Source organism: Strongylocentrotus purpuratus, unplaced genomic scaffold (genome assembly GCF_000002235.5).
Source record: "Strongylocentrotus purpuratus isolate Spur 01 unplaced genomic scaffold, Spur_5.0 spur5_scaffold_20, whole genome shotgun sequence".
NCBI classification, from domain to species: domain Eukaryota; kingdom Metazoa; phylum Echinodermata; class Echinoidea; order Camarodonta; family Strongylocentrotidae; genus Strongylocentrotus; species Strongylocentrotus purpuratus.
The window spans coordinates 40,806,952-40,829,082 of NW_022145606.1; the positions used below are offsets into that span (position 1 = coordinate 40,806,952).

The 22,131-nt window shown below is 36.0% G+C and overlaps 1 long non-coding RNA gene across 1 annotated transcript; it reads left to right on the plus strand.

The window, feature by feature from the left end:
* Window positions 1–8,237: 8,237 nt before the first annotated feature.
* Window positions 8,238–10,316, plus strand: LOC115927450. Its single transcript, XR_004065646.1, has 2 exons — window positions 8,238–8,330; window positions 10,141–10,316. It is a non-coding gene; the product is annotated as an uncharacterized LOC115927450 (long non-coding RNA).
* Window positions 10,317–22,131: the final 11,815 nt, after the last annotated feature.

Sequence of the window (22,131 nt, forward strand, 5' to 3'; positions counted from 1 at the left end):
ATTCCCAACTAAAACATCGCCGTGTTTCGCTGACTCTTCCTTAAGCAGTTCTACCTCTTTCTGGCTGGCTGGGCCACCCATTACAAACCTTACAAGAACACCATGTCTCCGACATTCCTCAGGGTTAGCCCATGTCTCTCGTATTTTATCCCGCAGTGCCGCTCTCAAGGGGGAAGAATGCAAAAGAATGATAACGCTTGTTGAACGCAAACCCTTTTTAATATCATCAGCGTCACGTAGATGGCATTCACTAAAAAACCCAAACAGATCTACAAGTGCTTCAGAGAAATACTTCCTGTGTCTGCCCTTGTAGCTCAACGCCTTTGCCTTATCAACTCGTTCTTTATTCGGAGGCGTTATCCATGTCATCTTGTGCAAGAATCCAACCACTCCTCCAGAACCTTGAAAATTCGCAACAGTCTTGTGGTCTCTTTCGAATGTTTCGATTAGTATGATGAGAAGGATGACAGCTATTCCTACCCCAATCAGTTTGACTATTATCTTCCGGGTGGAACGATTCAACAACGCCATGGTTAAAACGCTTTGATCGAGACTGTTTCAAATGAGCCAAAGTCCTTTTCTTCCAAATCACTTAATTTCTCCACACAATCTAGTATTATCCTTTATCGGTAATTCCAGTGCCAACATATGGTGCAGTCAGTACAGATCATGTACACGATACTAGTCTTTATAGGACTCAAGCTATTACACTTAGAGCTGATACCCTATACACAGACCTTTAACAAAATCCAGTACGCATATTTTATACAAAATAAAACCAACGCATTTCGATTTCAAGTGTATGGAGAATAGCTTCAACATTGAATGAATCTATATTCAACGTAGAACATTCACACAGGCGCACTTTCTTTCAAAGACTATGAACCAAGTGTCACATCGTATATTACTTTTCTGCTTAATATGCTAGTTTGTACGCCTATGTGCAATACAAAGTACAGAGGCCCATGACAGTGGGAACGCTCTCGAAACCGTGCCTCAATTATCGCCTGCTATAATGCAGTATTGAGAAGGCGTTAAATATCACACTGGGCATTTCGAACAGCTAGAGAGTTCCTTTGTACAATTGAAATCAGCAAAAAGACTAACAGATGTTGGAACTATCCATTATTTAGTAGTCTAGTAGTAATCAGTTTTAGTAGGCCTACTAAAATAACCAGTCAAATGAGTAAGTTTGCTCTAGTCATATTAAAATTCAGCTTATTCAACGATGACGATTCCCTTTAACCTAATATCTTGACAGTGTTACTTATCAAAAACGATAATTTCTCCGTCTCAATTTCCATGCTCCTTCTCTCACATGCGTTTTTTCCCCTTGTCATCTCTAACCCCCTCTTAAAGGGGCATGTTCCCCGTATCCCAGAGGGCGTTCAAAATACGTACGCGCTGGCGGACGGTGCTATAGCTGCCTATTGCCACCAACAGAATACGGCTCTTACGCAGATGGTATGTTCCGATATCTGGCGGGAACGTGCCCCTTTAATTCTAAGTTGCACTAGTATATCTTTCTCTCGTATATTCTTCTCATTTAAAAATCTCCTACCACTATTTTTAAATATTTTTGGTAAAGAAGTTTCTGCTTAATTGCACCCAGTAAATAGAGATCGCCTGCTCGATTTTGAAATAAAAAACAAGTCTGAAAAAGTCTTGAAATCTGCGGGATCAAAAGTTGATTTTCACCTGCGCAAAAATATAAATAGAAATGCAAATAGCATATTTAAATGAAAATTAATATTAGGAAACAATAATACTGAATATAAATCGTTCAATATTTAAGAATGATAATACGGAACACTGGAAACATAGAATATAATACTAAATTGAATATCTAATAAAATATAGACAAGGATAGATAGATAGGGGTAAAAACAGAAGGCAACAGGGTTGGGTATACACTTAAATCAAGATTCACTATGAGCCATGTGAAATAAATCAATACAACCATATTTATTAGTATAAGAACAAAGGAAGTAACATGCGGATATTGAAGAATTTGGACTTTCTCTTTTACCTCCTTCTATTATCTATACTATATTACTCATTCTCTCCTTCTGTTATTCCTTCTGTCACATATTACTTTTTCTATCTTTTTCCTCCCCCTCCCTCTTTCTCACTCTCCTACTTCATCAACACATTATAATGTATACATCTGCCTATGCTTTTTTTATCGCCTTCTTTCTCGTTTCCAACATTTACATACATAATGTTTTATATAAAAATAGTAGCCTACTTTTATTTATTTGTGGAATCTGTAAAGTGTATAATTCATCTAATTTCACTATTAAAGTAACCTTTTGAATGATGGATTATACTTTATTTTACAATATTCCCATATCAATATATTATCATGTAATCGTTTTACTGGTTCTGCTCTCTCATCTGACGATGAAGCATTCAAAAACATATACCTTAAAGCCTTATGTCTGTTTTTTGTCACTCCTTATTCTTAGTTTTTGTCTTATGGTATCTTCTCTTCCGGCACTAGTTCTTCCTCTTTTTTTTCTTTCTTTATATTTTACTTTATATTCAACCTCTCTTTTTAAATCTTGCTATCATGTCGCTGCTTGAGATATTATTCTGTCATGTACCATTAGTCATATTTCATACTGTCTCTTTCTCTATCATCCTCTTTTCTTCTCCCTTTCTACATCTTCTCTTTTCTCTCTCCACCTTTTCTCTGACCCCCACCTTCTCCTTTTTCTCTCTCCCTTCTTGATTCTTCTTTTTTATGGTAGCAGGATAAAAGAGAAACTGGCCAGTGGAAGTCTGAGCAAAATCCGATTAAAAATATGAAAGTTATGACTTTTTGAAGTTGCGATCAATCGAACACAAATTGGCAACTCTGTGACGTATCTTCTAAGCTCCCTCCTAGTTGCTCTGTACCAAAATATCATACAATTTTATTTCTGCCCTAAAGACAATTTCAAGTCATACATGCTCCCTAATTTGATTGTTGCAAATACGTTTTTTTATGAAACCCCTTTTAATATGAAACAAATTTCTTCCGTCATCAATAACTAGGAAAATAACAGTTTATGAAAATTTCTTTACAGAGCAAATTGGAGAGGAGCTCGCAAGATTAGTCACAGTATGTCCGGTGAAGATGCACAAAAGTTAAAATGTGTTATCATTATAGCTTGTTTGTAAGTGCAGTCGTCTCTCAAACCAATTGAAAACGTACACAGTTCTTTAGTTTCTTTTATTTCACATGATAAAAATGCAATACATTTACAAAACATAGCATATTTACAAAATTGATATTCGTGAACAATAAGGACATCTACATAGTATAAGTCTGTATGGCATTTACACTAAATAATTTCGAAATTACATGTGAAAAAAGGGACTCAATAAAAAGGATATAGCTTGTAGAATTTAAATTCCTCAAAATAATTTTGACACAGTGTCATTCATAATAAGGTAGAAGTATAACAATTGAAAAGCAAATTATACAGACAGAAACAATGAAATGATATGGATGATGGATGTAAGAAAGACGAAAAATAGAGAGAGAAGGTCAAGAATGGGGGTCAGAAGAAGAATGAGGAGAGAGAGAAAAGGAAGTTTTTAGAATAGAATGTTCAAGGTCGGTAGTCATAGTCGGGGAAAAAATAATATAGTTGTGCATTACATGTACGAATTAAATTATAACAATTTGATATGTTTTATAAAGCTGCCACAGTTTTTAAGCTGTTTGAGATTCGGATCAATGGTGCTCCAGTAGTTTGGTCCTGTGTATGAAACAGTTTTTTGGGCGAAAACTGTCCTGGTTAGAGGAAGATGATAGTTTGCACGTGTTGCATGTCGTGTTTTGTATGTGTGTATAGTGTCATTGTTGTGAAGATTTCAATTATGGCTGATGGGGGTTCTTGGCGAGACACAACGAGGACAAAGTGAGAAGAAAAAATACAGCATCCTTTGCATGTGTTTGACGATTTACGTGTACGTGTATTTATAAACAAAACGTAAATGTCATTATAAACATAAAATACTCACAACTCGTATACATTCCTCTAATTATCAATCACATATTTGTTATGAAATGCATACCAACAATTTATCAAATAATTAAATTGAATTTCGTATCCAGTTCTAAATATCAAGATAACGGAATACTGAAATACAAAAGCAATTACTATTATACACAAGTACTTGATCTTCCAACACATATATGCATCTTTTGTATGAACTTCATGAATTCCTTCGTCACACAAACCTATTTACAATACAATAAATAGTGCTATTATAGTTAGTAACAATCGAAGGTATAGTTGTCGGAATAATGAATGATATAATGTGTGTGTATGCATATATATACATATATATATATATATATATATATATATATATATATGCATGTAGTACATTTATTACAAAAGTTGGTTCATAAAACAGATACGTACATTTTTACAACAAGTACTTTAATTAGCTACATGCATACCATTGAACTCACTGGGTATAATCTCTCAAATCCTAATGGTGATGTGAAGTACTGACGTAAATTGCATTTTTTTAAATTGAAATGCTCCGAAAATATAATGGATAATATTAAACGTAATACAAGGCCATTTACAAAATCAATCACTGTTTAATGATTTTACCCTAGTTGACTAAAACTTAATAAAATGAGACAAATGAACAACTATAGGTATTGCACTAAATGAACCAAAATACTTAACATAAATAATATTTTACTATGTTATACCGTAGCCCCTCCGGGCCGATGACTTCCGTCTCTCGCGCATTCACCCTTGCTACATGTACTCTCATTCCACCTTCTTAATTATTGATATATTCTATTCTGCAATAAAAGAAGTCTAATTTTGTATGATAAAGTACAATTTGGAAAATAACAAAATAGGATAGATTGATTCAGAAGAGAGGAGGTCGTTTTAATGAAAGTGCGAAGGGAGGTTTTGTTATAAGAATTAAAGTGCTTAGAATAGGACATAATTATACAGCAAATGATTAAATAAACTAGGTACACTTGGGGATTCTCTACCAGTGGTATAGGGTCGGCTTAGTCATGGAGGGGGGGGGGGGGTCACCAGTCTTTCTTTAGTCTATTGGATCAGCGTTTTTCAACCTTCTTTTGGTTGTCAACGCACCTTTTTATGTGAGTTAAACAAATTTCGTCACCCCAATCCAAAATAATATTTGTTTCTATCTCGTACAGATAGGCGTATTGGCACGTCTTTGCGTGGAAACCGAAAGGGCCTGTTTTCCTGAAAAGATACTACATGTATTATTTCTGTTTCCTTTTCCTTCATCTCTCCCCCCAAACGAAGGAGGGGGGGGGGGAGTACGAAGCGTCGCGTGTGTAGCTATAAGCATGCACTTTCTGCAGTATTTCTCCATCAAAATCATCACATATACAAGTTTCATGTTTGTACAAAGATTAGAGAAATAGTCTCATTCCAGATTTAAGTAATTTTCACACAGTTTGGAAAAGGCAAAACAAATTAACACAAATTATTGAATGAAACGTTTACCTAAAACCATATCAAACTTTATAAAAAAAAACAATTCGTACGTTTCCAAAAATGTTCACAACATTTCCCTAACATCTGGGTTTTTATGAATCTACATCGTCGCTCATCATTACACTTTATTCATAAAAAGTTCAAACTAAATATATTTACATAAATGTTTCTATATTTAAATGTAAACAACCTGCTGCTTAGATAATTTGAAAAACTGTAATAAGGAGTGAAAATGTTCCAAGTACGATGATGGAAATTAGGCATGAGTTAAATTCAATAAAATAATTACCAATGACAATGCATAAAGCTGGTTACCAGGTGCCTACTTTATCTAAACATGAAGATAAAATAACTTAAACTTCATTTCTAATGGAAGTTAACATGTTGAATACTGAATGAACATATTCCCCATAGCCTTAATATAGAAACAACCCGGTTCAAGTAGGGAATGGGTCTACCAATACCAGGAAGTAGATCAGGTATATATCAGGTATGAGACAATGCAGCATGTCAACTTGACCGGGTAGTGTGTAGTCATCACTTTAACTCATCCAATGTGAGAAAAACAAATGATGTCAGGTACAAGGCAATGCACTGTGTCAGCTGCACTGTAGCTCAGTCAGTTTTGGAAATGTAGTAAGTCTGAGGAATATTGAGATCACCCTAAACGAGAAAACACAATGGAATTACGATAATAATATTCAACGACATAAAAGTGTATTGTTGACATATTTACTGGATTTTATATATACATGATGAAATATTCTTTTAACCTCATGGTTATGATAAGACCAAAAGTTTAAGTGTCTTTATAATTATAGCAATGGTTGTTTCACTGACCGCCTTGATAAATGTCAGTTTTATTAAAGAATTCTTGATTCTGTTTCCCATTCGTGTCTAGGTAAAGATGTATCTTATTTTAAATCTTTCCCCAATGCATCATCGATTTTACATATAAATGATGAAATATTCTTTGTAACTCTGGTTTATGATAAGACCAAGTGCTTTAGTCTCTTTATATTCTTATCTCAAAGATGTCGCACTGGGACTACGCCTAATTCCATTGTTCGCTTTGAGAAAATGTCAGTTTTGTTGATGAATTCCTGTTTCTGGTTCCTATTTTAATCTAGGTAATGATGTATATTATTGTAAAATATCAGGAATGCTATCCCAAAAGGCATCATTGAATTCAATAATCCTCCAGCTGGGGACTGTTGAATAAAGATGAATCGGAAAAGAGTGTTATGGGGTACCTCCTTTCCATGTTATCATGATTTGTTTCATTTGCTATACGTAATTCATAATAGCCCGATAGTAGGAGTGCTGTTACAGAAAGTAGAAAATGACTTATGAGCTATGTGGAACCCAAATTATGTTGTTATCCGCATAAATCATAACACTTAACTTGGTAACATCATTCTGAAAAGAAAGAAAACAATGTTCAGGCGTCATTACATCAACAAATTAGCAAATTTACTATTTCAAATCCCGTATTTCATAACGATAATTGTTAATAAAGACAGATCTATATGTTTAATATAAGTTAGCATTATGTGACACCACACGGCATCCAATGACGTATAGCATGGGTGTAGGCACTGATAGTGGCATTATTATTTTTTTTTTTGGGGGGGGGGGGGGCGGGGGGGGGGGGAGGGGGTCACACCACTCTCACTAGATGGATGAAATGCAATTAACAAAGACAATTTTGAATAGAGCAGGGAAGGGAATGTTCTTCTTTTTCATCATCATCATCATTATCATCATCTTCTTTATCTTCTTCCTTCTCCGTTACACTCTTATTTCTTTATATTGCCTTCTTTCTCTATCTCTCTCTCTCTCTATCTATATCGCTCTCTCTATCTCGCTTTCTAGTATTCACCATGCGATGGTGGCACGTACTTGCCCCATTGGCCCCAATAGCTACGCCACTGCTTTACCGAACGAATGATAATAGGGAAAAAAAATGTTTTATTCAACAATGATTAAATAAATGTTTTATAACTTATTGTATTGTAACATAAGCGAGGACACCCATACAACAGGAAGACTAAAAAAAAAAGAGGCGCAAGACGGACCAAATTATTGTAATGCCATCTAAAGAACCTAGCTGTAGAAGCAAAGCCAAAAATGGAAATGGGTATGAAACAAAGCAGGAGCAGTGGGGCGTCTTCCAAAGTAAAGGGGAAGGGGGGGCACTAACAGAAAAGAAGTCAATTTAGGGTAAGGAGGGGCACCTGCAAAACTTAAATTAAAGCGACAAAATACAAGATTTAGGCATTGCAATATTATACCACTACAATTATATTATTACATTGTCAGGGATGGTTTTCTCTTTAGTCGGTCAAAGAAACTGCTATATGTTGCAGTTGTGCGTGCGACCGATTATTTCTCATTATTAATGACCAATCCTCATCACCTGATCCACATAATATCCTAGGTAGAACTATGGATCCTTGCGCTCGATATCCATAGGTACGACCTAGGTCGGTGCCGTCTCCCCGTCTTTAGTGACGCAGGATCCAAGGTCTAACCAGGGAAACTGGTCTCCGTATAGCAGCATGTACATTACGCTGCTATCGCTTACCACCGCGTTTTCAAGCGGTGGATGGAAGCATCGAAAACACAGCCAGAGCTCCAGCGCCGCAAATCGCCGCGCAGTGCACCCCCGATAGCCTGGGCTGGGCGACTCGCTGCTAGCGCTGGCCATGAATTGGCCGGCAGGGCAAAATTCAGTGACCTGTTTTCATGTCGACTTGGGAGGTAAAAAACCTCATAAAGACCGCGTTTTTCTGTGTTTTATTGAGTTACATCGCTACTATCCCAGTGGTAAGTCTTTAGTCACCATTTTGTATAACCTAGATATAAAATAAGAATATAAAAAAACTGTAGAAGTGGAGATTATCCACCTCCAATAAAATGTGATTTCGTGGACAATCGCATCCCGGCCCGGCCCAGTGCGGTGCCAGTGCAGTTTGGGCAAGTTGGGTAACAAGAAATAAGAAAATAAGGCAAGTGGTAATGATCTGGGCCTTGTGTTAACAATAAGTTTAACGCCAGTTGCAAAATGACAATGGACCAATCTAGATCATTGTTGCATGCACAAATTGTTCAATCTGCTGACCATTAACCAATCAGAATATATGCAATCGAACGCAAAACTTAGTGTTATTGTTAGTGTTACAGGGCCCAGATATTTTTCTTGTTACTCTGAAACCTTGGAGTAGTACATTTAAATGTTGCATTGTGTGTACTTGTATTTGTGGGTTACTGGGGTGGTAGCATAACTTAAGGACTATCGACGTATACACATCAACATTGTATGGCCATAGGCCTACACTTTGATGTTTATTTGTAATGCGTATCGACTTTCAGACTGCGAAGTTAACTTTTCAATGGCAGAACTAACCGAGTCAGAATAATAAGTAGGGGAAAACGGCTTGTTTCTTGGTGTAGTTTGTAGATAAAGGATGATTCAATGTTATAGACTTTCTAGGCCTACCTCTAGACTGCACTTCTTTTTTAAATAATGGGGCATTTGCATTAAAAACTGTTTGGCACCTTGGTAATCAGCAAACAACAACTCTGGATTCATGATGATCTGGAAAGTTCCCAAAGAGCTTTGATTAAAACTTAAAAACATATTTGCATAAAGATCTCTGCATTTACATATTGATAAAACACTTTTGCGACTCAACAAGAGCTCCCATAAGCAAAATGGTAATGTTTACTTTATTCCTTGCCTTTTGTAGTACACTTATGTAGGAAATCACCACATAGCTTTCTTTTGTGCATAAAGTCCTATAGCTAACCCAGAAGTATGAATATAGGCATACAAAAAATGTATTAGATTTACTCTGCACAGATGATGATGATTCAGGCACAGTTATTTTTTTAATATATGCCGTTGACATAGGCCATAATTTACACAGCATTTTAAAGAGATAAATGTGCGTACATGCACATGTAGTTCCATGAATAGGACCCCACATACATATTGCGTACATGTAGCTTGTCAGGTTATTTTCGTTTGTTTCAATATTGTGACAGTAAAGCAATCTGCACAAGCGGGTATGTGCATATGTGACATGGACATAAAAGATAGATGTGTAAATTCACTTGTATTCACCTGTCTTCTCAGGCTTCTTAGTAAGATAATGCCTTGTAATGCCCACCCATGGCTCATCAAAAATAGCACTGCAATGGTTTCATTGAGATACACCTAGGTCTATCTCTATATATTATATAGTCCAACGGGTGCATAGTGATGATCATGATAATTTTTCAAAAGTATCATGCTACATTTTGCCTTCTGCTGTTTTTTTAATTATTACTTTAAAAATTAGTTACAAGCAACCATACTGCAATCTATTAAAATATGGATATAATCTTGCAAAGTCTTAAGGTCTTAATTAGAGAACATAGGAAAACAACAGATTACATCACTCAAATATGGACATTGCTTAATAAGGATCCACAGGTAGCCATAAGAAATGTAGAAATAATAACCATCACAGATAATAAGTGTCCTGATGAATTTTTTATTCGTCCACTACAAGTTATCATTTCATGATTCCTGGAATTTTTATTTAAATTAAATGAAAAATATCTTTTATCTTTTGTTTCTTTTATTTGACAGAGCTACCAATGTTATAACCTCCAACACTGTCAGGCACATGAACCAGAGTTCTGAACTTCTGAGTGGACCCAACGAAATGCCGGTTTCCCTTCGAGACAAACATGGGCCAGGTGGTTTTCCTCGCTGTGGTGGATAACGCAACAATGTCAACATTACCTAGTGTCCAGAATTCCAGATGGCCTTTGCTGTCTCCTTACCTGCTCAATCTTGCTGTAATTGATACTCAAATTTCCAGCCTGTCGTATCACATCAAGTGTGTCAGCACAGTCATGTTTGAGGAATCTTCCTTTGAACAAAAAATGGCATTTCCACTTACATGTAAGTTCAACTGTGAAGAGAGATGAAGCATTTTTATGCTGTTGGATCCGAAATTCTATTTCCTTGTTGCATCGATCATAGAAAAGCAGTGCATATCATCCTCTGGAATGACTAAACAGTGCATCAAACTTGTTCAGAAAAAAGACACGAAAAACTACTTATGGCCTGAGTAACACCAGCTATGTTGAAACATTTAGGTTATGTCACCTTCAATCCTGAAACAAACAGGCAAGATGATATGCCACAAGTTCGAAAGATCATTGCCCAACTTGAAGCTTCTTCAAAAGCCCTGGATTAATATCCAGTGGTATCAATATCTTGATACAGACCCTCTCATTAAACTTTCTCAGACTATGTTAAATCTTCATACGCAAACTAAAAAAAGGTAAACAGTATATGATAGGACCAGGTGGGGTAACCTCCCCCCTCTTCTCTCTATCTCCCTCTCTCTACTGTTTCACTATCCACTTTATTTGCCTTTCTCTCCCCCTCTCATACCTCAACTGATACTTGTTCTATCTGGTTAAGATTTACAACCACATGTTTTTATCTATTTGAATTGGTTCTTCAATTTAGACTTGTGAATTACTTGTACAGTCAGATAAGGTATTGTTTAACTGTATACTCTCTCCATTCAATCTATCTCTCTCTCTCTCTCTCCTTCTCTCTATTTCTTCAGATCTCTGTTCTCATTTTAACCTTTGATAAAATGAATATCTGTAATTAAGCCTTATTAATGATTTTTTTTGACAGATTAAACCATTTCCCCATGAAATTGCTATTTCTAATTAAATTGTGTGTTACTGTTCTTTCCATCTTTCTCTCATTGGTCTTTCACCCTTGGTATCTCCATCTCTCTCCACACCACCCCTGTCTCTCACACACATACATCCTCTTGTCATTATTGTATCCTCTTTCTGTTTCATCTGTTTTATTTCAATTAAATAAAAACTTGGTTCAAAGGCCTTACATTGTTTGATTACGAAAATTAAACCATATTTAATGGGCATTATGTTGATGATGGTTTGTATTTATGCTTATTAGTTTTACAAGCTTTCTTGTGCAGCAAGCCTTGTAGTTTGGTTATTTGCATCGTCTTCTATATAAGGTGTAAAATTATTGTTCATATTCAATTGTACTTGTAATGATTTTTATTCTTGTTTACATGTACTATAGAAGCACAGTCAAACAAGTCCATAGTGCATTACAGTGGCAAATTAATTTATGCAACCATGTAACTCTATGCATGAATTAACAGCTGTGGACTTCCAAATTATGATCTTATCTCATGATTTGATTTTCAAGAAAATTGATCAGTCGCGCCATTATATTGGTCCAGTCATTGAAAGGACACTTGTGTCTTATCTCCTTCTGCTTCTCGCTTTTTTTCTTCTAGATTTTTCCCCATTTGATGGGAGGAGAACACAGACCTCCTCCATCAAGAAAGTGCATGCCATTTAAATTGTGCAGTTGATATAGAAAATATAATTATATTCAGGTTGTGCAATGACGTACATGTAATTGTGCTCCTTGTCTTGGACTAGTCTTGTAAAAGTGGATTTGGATGTAGGGCTAAACAATATTTTTAATTTTCGGCTTTACGTATGTTCTCGAGTTTTCATCTGATAACTGATGAATTTGGGGAGATCGCTTAGGTGTATCTGTCAAGAACCTTACTTTCTTTCTTAACATTTCATAATGTATATTGCATGATGTAATAAGTTCGTCATTAAACTGATGTTGATTTTCATATATTGACTATTTTGTAATACACTGTATATCGATTTGGGGGATAACAGACTTTACCTTTTATGTTTTAAAGTAGCTGTGTTTGCATGTTATAACCGTCTGATTTCATCAAATTTCATTGAAAGAGAGGTATCCTTGAAGCAGTTTATAAGTAACAGCTGCTTAAGAATAATTGCTGCATAATGTAATAATCCATTACAGCATCATTGAATAACCCAAGATTTTTTTCAATATGGTGGAGGGATGAAAAGTCTCTTGTAGTTTTGTTTTACATCAAGTAGCATTTTTAAAACTGAGTACTGATAAGATAGCTCCTAATTGTTGGCTATAGTTTGCCCAGTAAAAGTGATGTCTGCATTTAGGTGCTGTGTTTTGATATAATTTAAGTATGTGCCGGAGAAGTAAAGAATGTAAAAAGCTATAATAAAGTTGTTTTAAAGAAGCAATTTCTTCTATATTTTAATTACTATACTCATACTACAGATAGTCCTATCCTCTAGCTTTCTCAGTGACCAGGGTAATGTATGTAAACCACTTAGAGACATCAAAAATGTTTAGTATTCAATTGAAGTCCTCCCTGATGTTAAGTTTGTTTCTATAATAGAAGTAGAAAAATGAGAGGATCAGGTCAGTGAAATTCTGATTTAAAAATAAGAAAGTTTATGAATTTTGGAAATTGTCATCAAACGCATAGTGGCATCTCTGTGACATTTCTTGTGAGCTCCCCTACCCTTCGCTCTGTGCATAACATGTCATCAGTTTTAATTTTCTTCATTATTGATGATGGAATAGGCTTGTCCATACAGGGGTTGAATATAGAAACAGATTCGCAATAATGTAGTGGTTTAGTGGTGGTTATTTTACCTGACTGCTAAGAAAGCATAGATGCTTGTTAGTAAGTAACCAGAGGACCGACAGCTTTAAATCCTCTCCGAAGGACCTGGTAATGAGAATTAATGCCTTACCAAAGGGCACTAACGCATCGACTTGGTTTCGAACCCAGGTTTCCGGATCACGAGACCACTGCTATTCCAACTGAGCTATCGCGCCCTTGGGTGCATGAAAAACTTCTTTAGAGAAAATAGACATGTCTTGATTTTTTTGTAGTACATAGCAAATGGGAGGAGAGACGATTCACCAAACAATTGCCAATTTGTGTTTGATTGTTTACTTTCTTTTATTTTAAATCAGGACCTCATCCTCTCATTTTTCTGCTTCTATTAAAACCAAATTAATATCAGTCAGGGTGGATTTCTCCTGTAAGTGCTATATAAAACCAGAATATTATTATCATCATCTGTTGTTTTGTTTTTGTTTTTGCTCAAAGTTATAAATGCAATGTTATTTTTTTAGTGTCCAAAGATGCCAGATATAATAATTGTTCGAATTCAGAATATACCTTTTTAATAAAACTCTTTTATCAATACAATATTTTTTGAAAACTCTGTGATATATACTGTATTGATTTTATGCGAAAGACGTCATGTTCTAAGTGTTATTGTTCCCGGCTGTGTGACAAAGAGTGTAGAGTGAATGGTCCTGGTGAAATTTGAAATGTTGCTGGTATTTGGACGAAGTGGTGGAGAGTCTAAGAGAGCAGAATGTCTGCTCAGAGCCAGAAAAGGTGTGAAAGTTGAATCAGTTGATTCAGTGTTAATGTCCTTTTGGCTCTGAAGTTCTGAACAGACGATGTAAATTACAGAAACACATTTAATGTTTTACAACAGTTCCATTAAAAACTATTCACGACAAGTTATAAAGCTCAGGCCTCTATTCCGAACAAAAGTTTTGTGATTGGTTTGGTCAATTCCTAGTAACCCTCTCACCTCCATTGCATCAAATACACTGCCAAGTTAAAATACTAAATAGCAAATTTGTTTTGCCTTTGCAGTATGACCTATACTTTATTCCATATTCTATACTTTTTGTAATCTTCCCTCCTTTTACATTTCCCTAAGCAATTTGTAGCAAATTTGTGTATAAACTCATAACTTTCATTTGATATTTCTGTCTCGTATTAAAAAAGGTTACAAAACACATTATCCAGAGACCATGGTCGAAAGAATATATATGGGAAATTATTGTTAAAGGTATAGACCGGTAGTGGTAAAATTGCGGTTCAAGGGTTTTGGGTGCAAACTATCCATTCAATATTGTTTAAATATTTCCTTCAGGTTTAGATGGCAAAACTTAAACCTAAATTCGCAAAAAACAGAAATATTTGCCCAAATATTCATTGATGGAGTGCATATCTATATCATTCGCGATATCTATCCAGGTCGGATCGATATGATAATATACCAAATATATCAATAAGTAGACGGGAAAATTTGTAACATCAAGTATTAGTCAAAACATATTCTTTCACATGATTGGTAATAAAAGCTTCCATTTCGTTTTGTGAGGGGGGGGGGGGCGTTTCCAAAACTGGTCTATACTTTTAAAAAGTGAGCTTGCTCTGTCGAAACCTCATGAATCCACATTTCTAGTTAATGGTGATGGATATTCGAGTGAAGTTACTTTAGCAGTATTAGTATCAAAACATATTCAAAGAAATCCAACACAGCAAAGCTCAGCAAAAGACGATTTTATAAAGAAAGTGTGACCATGAAGTTGAAAGTAGCAACTACCGATCTCATATCAGTAGGGCAAACAGAGAGGGCGCTTTTCAAATTCAATTGGGTTAATTAATTTTTAAAATATGTTATTAATGGTTATATGTTTTAAGATTGATTCTAAAAATACTTCATGATATTAACTATCATTCTACGAAGTTTGAATCATTAATTCAAAGGGAGGGGAAAATAGAAATGAACATCTCAAACAAGACGATATTAGCTTTTGGCACTGTAACCCTTTGTACGTACTCATTTTTTGAGCTCGGAAGAAGCGTAGTCCGCGACAGATGTTGTACAAATCGTTTGACTCACGAATGTTGATAACGCCAAGAAGTGTATATTATGCCATTTAGTTTAAAGGTAAAATTCGCATAGCGCTTACATTTTTAAAAGCCTTTCTGCCCCTCTGATTATTATGTAAATCCATATTCCAATTTAACCAAATATTTTGAGAATAAAACCCAAATGCTTCTGGTTATTAAGCGTCGTTAATTCGTTTCTTGCATCTCTGGTTTAAGCTAGACATAGAACACTTTGATGAAAATAGTTTTATTTTTTTGTTGAGGATCAAGTATTTCATCTGAAAAGAAGATTGGACACCGGTACGACCACGGTGGGGGGGGGGGGCAGTAACAAAAGCGTTTAAGCAAATTATTCAAATGGTAGATTCTTGACATTAAAGGTAGTGATAATTATGAATACAACAATGACTTTGTTAAGTAAATGAATGGGAAGGATTCCAATTTCTTTAAGCCAGTTATTAGAACACTCCTTATATATCTCCTCATATTAAATCTTATCTCCATATATTTTATCCTGTTGAGTTTTATTTTCTTAATAATTTGTATATACGTATTATGTTCTTCAAATATGTATAATAAAATTCTTATTTTGCGTAGTCACTAAATGGCATTCTCTACTGGTTTTAAAAATGGGGAGGGTGGAGGGACTATATAGTTCTACGATTCTAAAGGTTCAAACACAGCAGCTAATGGTGTCAAGTGAGTCGACTCGACATTTAAAGGGCTCGTACGTGTATTCATTCACTAGTATTTTCTACTTCAATTACTATCAATACTTATACTACTACTAATACAACTACAACTACTACTACTGTTGTACTACTACTACTACTTCTTCGACTATACTACTATACCACTATTACGCTACCACTAATATCGCATTGCTACTACTACTACTACTTCTATTACCACTCAGAGGCGGCGAAGCATCGTTCAAAGTGTGTGTGGGGGGGGGTGTACCAATAAAAAGGTTATTTTCTGGAAAAAAAAGGTGCACCTACAAAGGGAAACCTTACAGCGAAAATATCCAATGTTGTGCCAGTAGTATATAAACCACTACATTGTGATTACACTATCTGGGATGATTTCCATATTTCTCTCTTTACATGGTCCAAAATACTGCTTAATCATCTTACTTTACAGTTGAGGTTGATTGTCTGAATATTCATTTGCGAGCGAGGAAACATTTTAAAATATGTGAAGTCGTATTGCATAAAATTACATCTTATAAAGAGGGAAAAATAAACAATCCTGATGTGTTTATGACATGCTTAAAAGACCTTGAGAAAAAAGTTATATAAACTATACATGCAGGCGAGCGAGGTTTGAGGAAATCAAAGCAAAAAAACATTGTCGCTTTGAATTTTTGGAACATATTTGTCTGGTGAAAGGGAAAGGGGGAACTTATCAAAATGGCAAAGATCACTTATAAAAAAAGAAAAGGAGCACGTGTCAAATTAAAAAAGGGATATTATCAGGAAAAAAAATGGGGCCCTTCCTGCACCCGAAAAGGGGTACCTAGCAGAGATTAAAAAGGTACTAATGAGAATAGAAAAGAGGCATATAGTACAAAGGAAAGGGGCAATTATGACATTTGAAGGGAGCACTAATTAGAGGTCAGAGGTGGTAAGTGGCACTTATAAGAATGTGGAACGGGCACTTATTAGAAATAAAAATGGACTCTTATCTAAAGCAAAAGAAGGGGGCACTTTTCCTATGTAAAAATTGGCACTTTCGGGTACTTGAAAGTGTGGAGGCGGGTTGGATGGATGGGTATTGTGTCCCCCTGTCCCCACCCCCTGGTGCGCCGCCACTGCTTCTACTATACTACTACTATTACTTATTTTATGCTAGTACTACTACTTCTTCTAGCCTACAACTACTACAATTTATTACTACTACTTCTACCACCATCACCACCACCACCACCCCACCACCACCACCACTACTACCACTGCTAGTACTACTTATTCTTATTATTATCAATCTTTAATTAGTGAGCTTCAAACGTGCATCGTCAAGCCTTGGACTGAGGCCATCTTGCTTTCCAAGAAAGGTCGTTTTCCCCTTTCAAACATAATTTCAAAAATTGTTTCTCTTTTCTGAAACCATTTTTGATAAGAAAACTGTAACATGACAATCATGCCGAGGCAAGCATTAAACATTGCGGATTGTTCCTTTAAAATAGCGTCCGCGATGGTGCGCAGCCTTAATCCTAGTCTTATTCGAGACACGAATATACACATTCGTTATTCGAGACCCAAATGTACACGCCGTGAAACGCACGAAAAGAATAAAATCATTGAAAGAAGTAGATAGGACGTAACAGATTTCTTCTACCGCTGAGAAATGCCTGGTATTGGAATAAGAAATGATTTTTTTTCCTCAGTCGATCAAGGTTGACTGTAGTCATATATACGGAGGCTGATAGAATAAACTACTCTGAAAAGCAATATCTAGACCCATGCACATGGTCATTGCACTTACTTGTCCATATCACTTTTGATTGTTCTTCTCGTTTTGTTAAATTGTATCCTTCTATAGCATTCTTTTAGAAATATAATGCAATGTTTTTATCCTTGATGTTCAGAAAGCTTATTTCCTAGCTTATTCAATCTTCTTAATTTTATTAAGTAAATATATAGTGCATAACCAATTTTGGGGAGCTAAAGAGGTCCATGTCAAAATAACCAAAAAGTGGACTATTTCTTTGAGTTGGTTTGATGGATGGATATTTTTTCATCAAAAAGAAGGCCAATATCTTCTTCATTTCTTTATGCGGATAATAATTATTGTATGCATCTCAAACAAAACAAAGACAAATGAAAAATAAAACACGTTCCTATCATATTTTTTAAAATAAGTATATAACTACTACATTAATTCAATGACGTGAAACATATTCCGAGCTTGACGATTTAACCGCTGACGATCCGGGGGGGGGGGGGGGGGGGAGGGGGTGTAATGAATGAGCCCTATTATTGTCGTTGGTCCAATTCGTGAGAAAATATTTAGCAGCAAATCAGCCCGCTGGCGAATGAGCGAAAGGGGGGGGGGGGGGGGTGGTAGTGAGCACTATTTTTCACCCAACCCCTCCCCCTCATTTTTTTCCGGGGGCGTCTTATTTTTTTTAAAGGTAAAATTAACGTTACCATTTTTTAAAACCTGTTCTTCTTGCCAGGGGAGGAGGAATCAGCCACCCCCTCCCCCTCCCCCTCCCCCCTGGATCCGCAACTGGGGTTTGGTAGGGAGGGATTGGTGCCCCTGATGTTGTCCTGTGAAGTTCATAGTTCAGGTAGAGAAATCGTTATATCACGGTTTTTTTCTTCTTCTATATACTTTAATGTGGTTTAAAGCATTCATTTCGGTTCTATTTAGTTCACATTCTGTTGTATTTATGTTATATTTGGTGAGAAAAATAAGCCCTTTTTTCAGAGAAATCAAGATTTTAGGAAATTGTACGCAATCAAAAGAGCATGAAAGAGTCGGTGGGATTCCCAAAATAATCATCGACACACAGTTTGCATTCCCCTTCTCACCATACTTAGTTCACCCTGCAGATACTTACTAATTGTCCTTCGTGAAAACGAGATTTACTAGGTTGAAGCTCAATGTACGGTAGTGTAGAAATTATTATTTAAAAAAGATTTTGCATCCAATTTTGTCTTTTTTCTCTGTTGCAACGCAATGCATCGAATTTCATTTTAATTCTTGTTTTAAAATTGTATTCAATACTTTTCTTTGTTTTTGCTGAATAAATAATAATAATGATAATAATATTAATTGTTACATTTGTTAGTGTACTAGAATAGTAGTAAGTATTTCCAAAATAATGTGTGTGCCAGATCCAAGGGGCACCACATCTTTAGAGGTGCGTGGTCTAGTGGGCCCGTCAAAGAACTGTGAATCCCATTTTTGTGGGTCGAGTCCCAGCAGCTGCACTAACGCTCTCAATGTTCGGTTTCCGGTCATTGGTATAACTCGGTAATTGAAGTGTGAAAGAATAAGGCGGGCGGGGTATGGGAGGAGCTCGTATCATATATCAGGGTAAGCCTGAATCCAATGACCGGGGTAATAATATACTTATCTGTAAAGCGCTTTGTGAGGGCCTCCGGTCCTGAAAAGCGCTATATAAGAACGAGCTATTATTATTATTATTATTATTATATACTTTTTTTTAATTGCCCTTTCTCTTTATTTCTTTGCGTCTTCTTTTCCTTGCTTTACCACTCTCCTCTTTGAAAACGTTTTAACGCCTCTATATGGAATGGAGAGGGGGAGTGGGGAGGGGGTGGGCGGTGTATAAGGCGAGTTTCGCACAAGGAAATGCTAGGGAAGTAGGGAGGTTTGAGAGAGGTCGTACCGTGTTATTTCCACTTTCCCTCTTCCTCCAAAATGTTTTTTCACTCTCCAATTTGTAAGGATCATTGTGTGACCACTGTGAAGCGGAGAAAGGTGCCCGGGGGGGGGGGGGGGCATGTGTGACAAAGTTAATTAAATGTAAGTATAGAATGAATAGGGCAGTTGAGTAGGGGTGGGGGAGGGGTTTGTATACTGTTTTTCGCATTGCCTTGCCCTCCCTCCTCCTCCCTCCCCTCCCTTTCCCTATTATTTCCCTTAATATTTTCTATAAAATAATTTGTGATAAAATAACAATATAAACTTTTATAAAGCTTAAAAATCATTCGAATTACGCGGATGCAGCTCGAAACCGACAGGCACTGAGGCCAACCGCGGTTGTCGAGCTCTTTGACCAGACAACAGTATTTGTTTAGGTTCACTAGACTGTCAACCCACGAGACCGACATTTTCCTATATCTTCCCTCGTGTAATTCATAGCTTTGTCATTATCGTTGGAAGTGTCCATCTAATGGGTTATCGGTCTACTGGGATGGTCCTTTCTATGGCAGGCCAGTCGTGAAAAGCACCCATAGATTTGACGATAATTTTTTTATTATGACGCTATTTCTGGGAAATCAATTGAAGGTTGAAAGTTTAAGATATTCATCCTTTCGTCTCGTGCAAAAATCGGGCTTTTAAAACATATTTTCACGTGTTGACCTATGGTGCACGTATCTTTCGAAGAGTACTACAAAAGTGCTGTGAAGTAGAATATCTTGTAATTATGGGTCTTTGATGGAGTACGGTTGATTTCAGGCTGAACGGGCATGTGTATTAATTATCCCAAAATGATGACAGCGTCTAAGGGTAAATATCTTTAATACCTTAAGTATTTTAAAATCAAGACTTAACACAAAGTTTAAAATGTTTATTAACATGCTTATTTTCATTTGTAAGTTTATTTGAAAAGACAAGATCTAATATTAAAACGCAAAATTGCCTAGGCGTGCAACTACGATAAAAAGCCTTTGTAGTCTAAATTTAAGACGCTACAATAAAAAAAAAACACATTGAGAAATGTATAGATCAGTGCTTTATGGTATCAGCCAAATTTATTTTATGTAATTGTGACGCTGTATGATTGTTGATACAATACTGTTCAATTCATCTCATCTTAAGATAAATCCATTTCATTTGCAAATTGTTATCTTCTCATGACTGAATGAAAGAATGCAATGTAGTCTTTACAAACGAACGAAAAGTTGTTCGTGTATACTAAGTTTTTGTTTTTACAGAGTCAATATGGATGGACAAGGTACACATTTCACACACATGTATGTTACTGAGCACAATTGTTGTGATAATAGGTGCCTATTCACATTGATATCTATTTATAACAGGGACTAACATTTTGAACAACATAGGAGTATGGAATTCTAGACTATAAACATGAACTTAAAGGTCTACGATTATTATAACAACCAGCACGCACATTACATGCGCTGCATTAAAGCCTCCTGAAGTCACCTCATGTCGACCTCGAATATACATGATAGTTAGAAATTGAACAAAATTGGTTATCGTAGGAATGTTCGCAAACATTTAGATGCTCATGCATATTTAAAAAAATTAAAGGGGGGTAGGGGGAAAGGCCCTATATATACTTTTGTTTGTGTAAAAACACAATATGTCATGAACAATACCGTATACAATCACGTTCGAAAAACAAAGTGATATGGTCAATTATGATACTATTGTGCAAACATTCCATAACGATGAACAAAAAATACAATTTAGTAGTATTCCAGTATTAAATAGATTTGTAATAGCTCAGATATGCATTTCCTTCAATATCATAATTTGATAATATTTGCATAACACATATTGAAGATCATCATGAATCTCTCCCCCCCCCCCTCCCGCCCATTTAACATAAATATTCTTGACTGTTTTGTATCAGTCCCACTTTTATTTTTCCCTTTTACAATTTGTCCCATTAAACAAAATTATTTCGTCATTAGACCCCCATTTATTTTCTCTTCCTTATCGAAATATTTTGGGGACAGAACTCCCTTTACAGGAAGAGATGGGGTGAGGGTCCAATCACTGGATCGTCCCCCCTAAAATGTTGACAAAATGCAAGAAGAGAGTATGCTATGTTTTAAAAATGCTATACAACCTAAGACCTATTTAAAGGGAAAAAATACAAGAGGACAAATAGGGGGACGTATCTCCATGAGTTATTAGAGGGGTCGTCACCCGAAATTTAGAAAAACAAATCTTTTTAATGCATTTTTGGTTTATTCCGTCATATTTTTCAGCAAAAGGTGAGTCAAGACTGCCCTCCCCCCACCCCCACATTTTGTCATGGATAATAGACTAGACTGTGTGATGGGAAAAGCACTCAAAACCTTTAAAACCACAATGCACCCCCGCCCCCCCCCCCCCAGCTAAGACCAAAACAAAAATCGCCGCCATCAAGTTCAATTAACATTAGCAAATAACACCAGAAGAAACGAAGGTAGGCCTACTCCTGCTATACCCGGGCTCAAAATTCAAACGACGTCTTTTTAAAATGTAATATATAGGTCTACATGCAAACAGAAAAACTATTTAAAATCAATCAGCATCCTTTAATACCAAGCGCCATTATTCGCTTATAA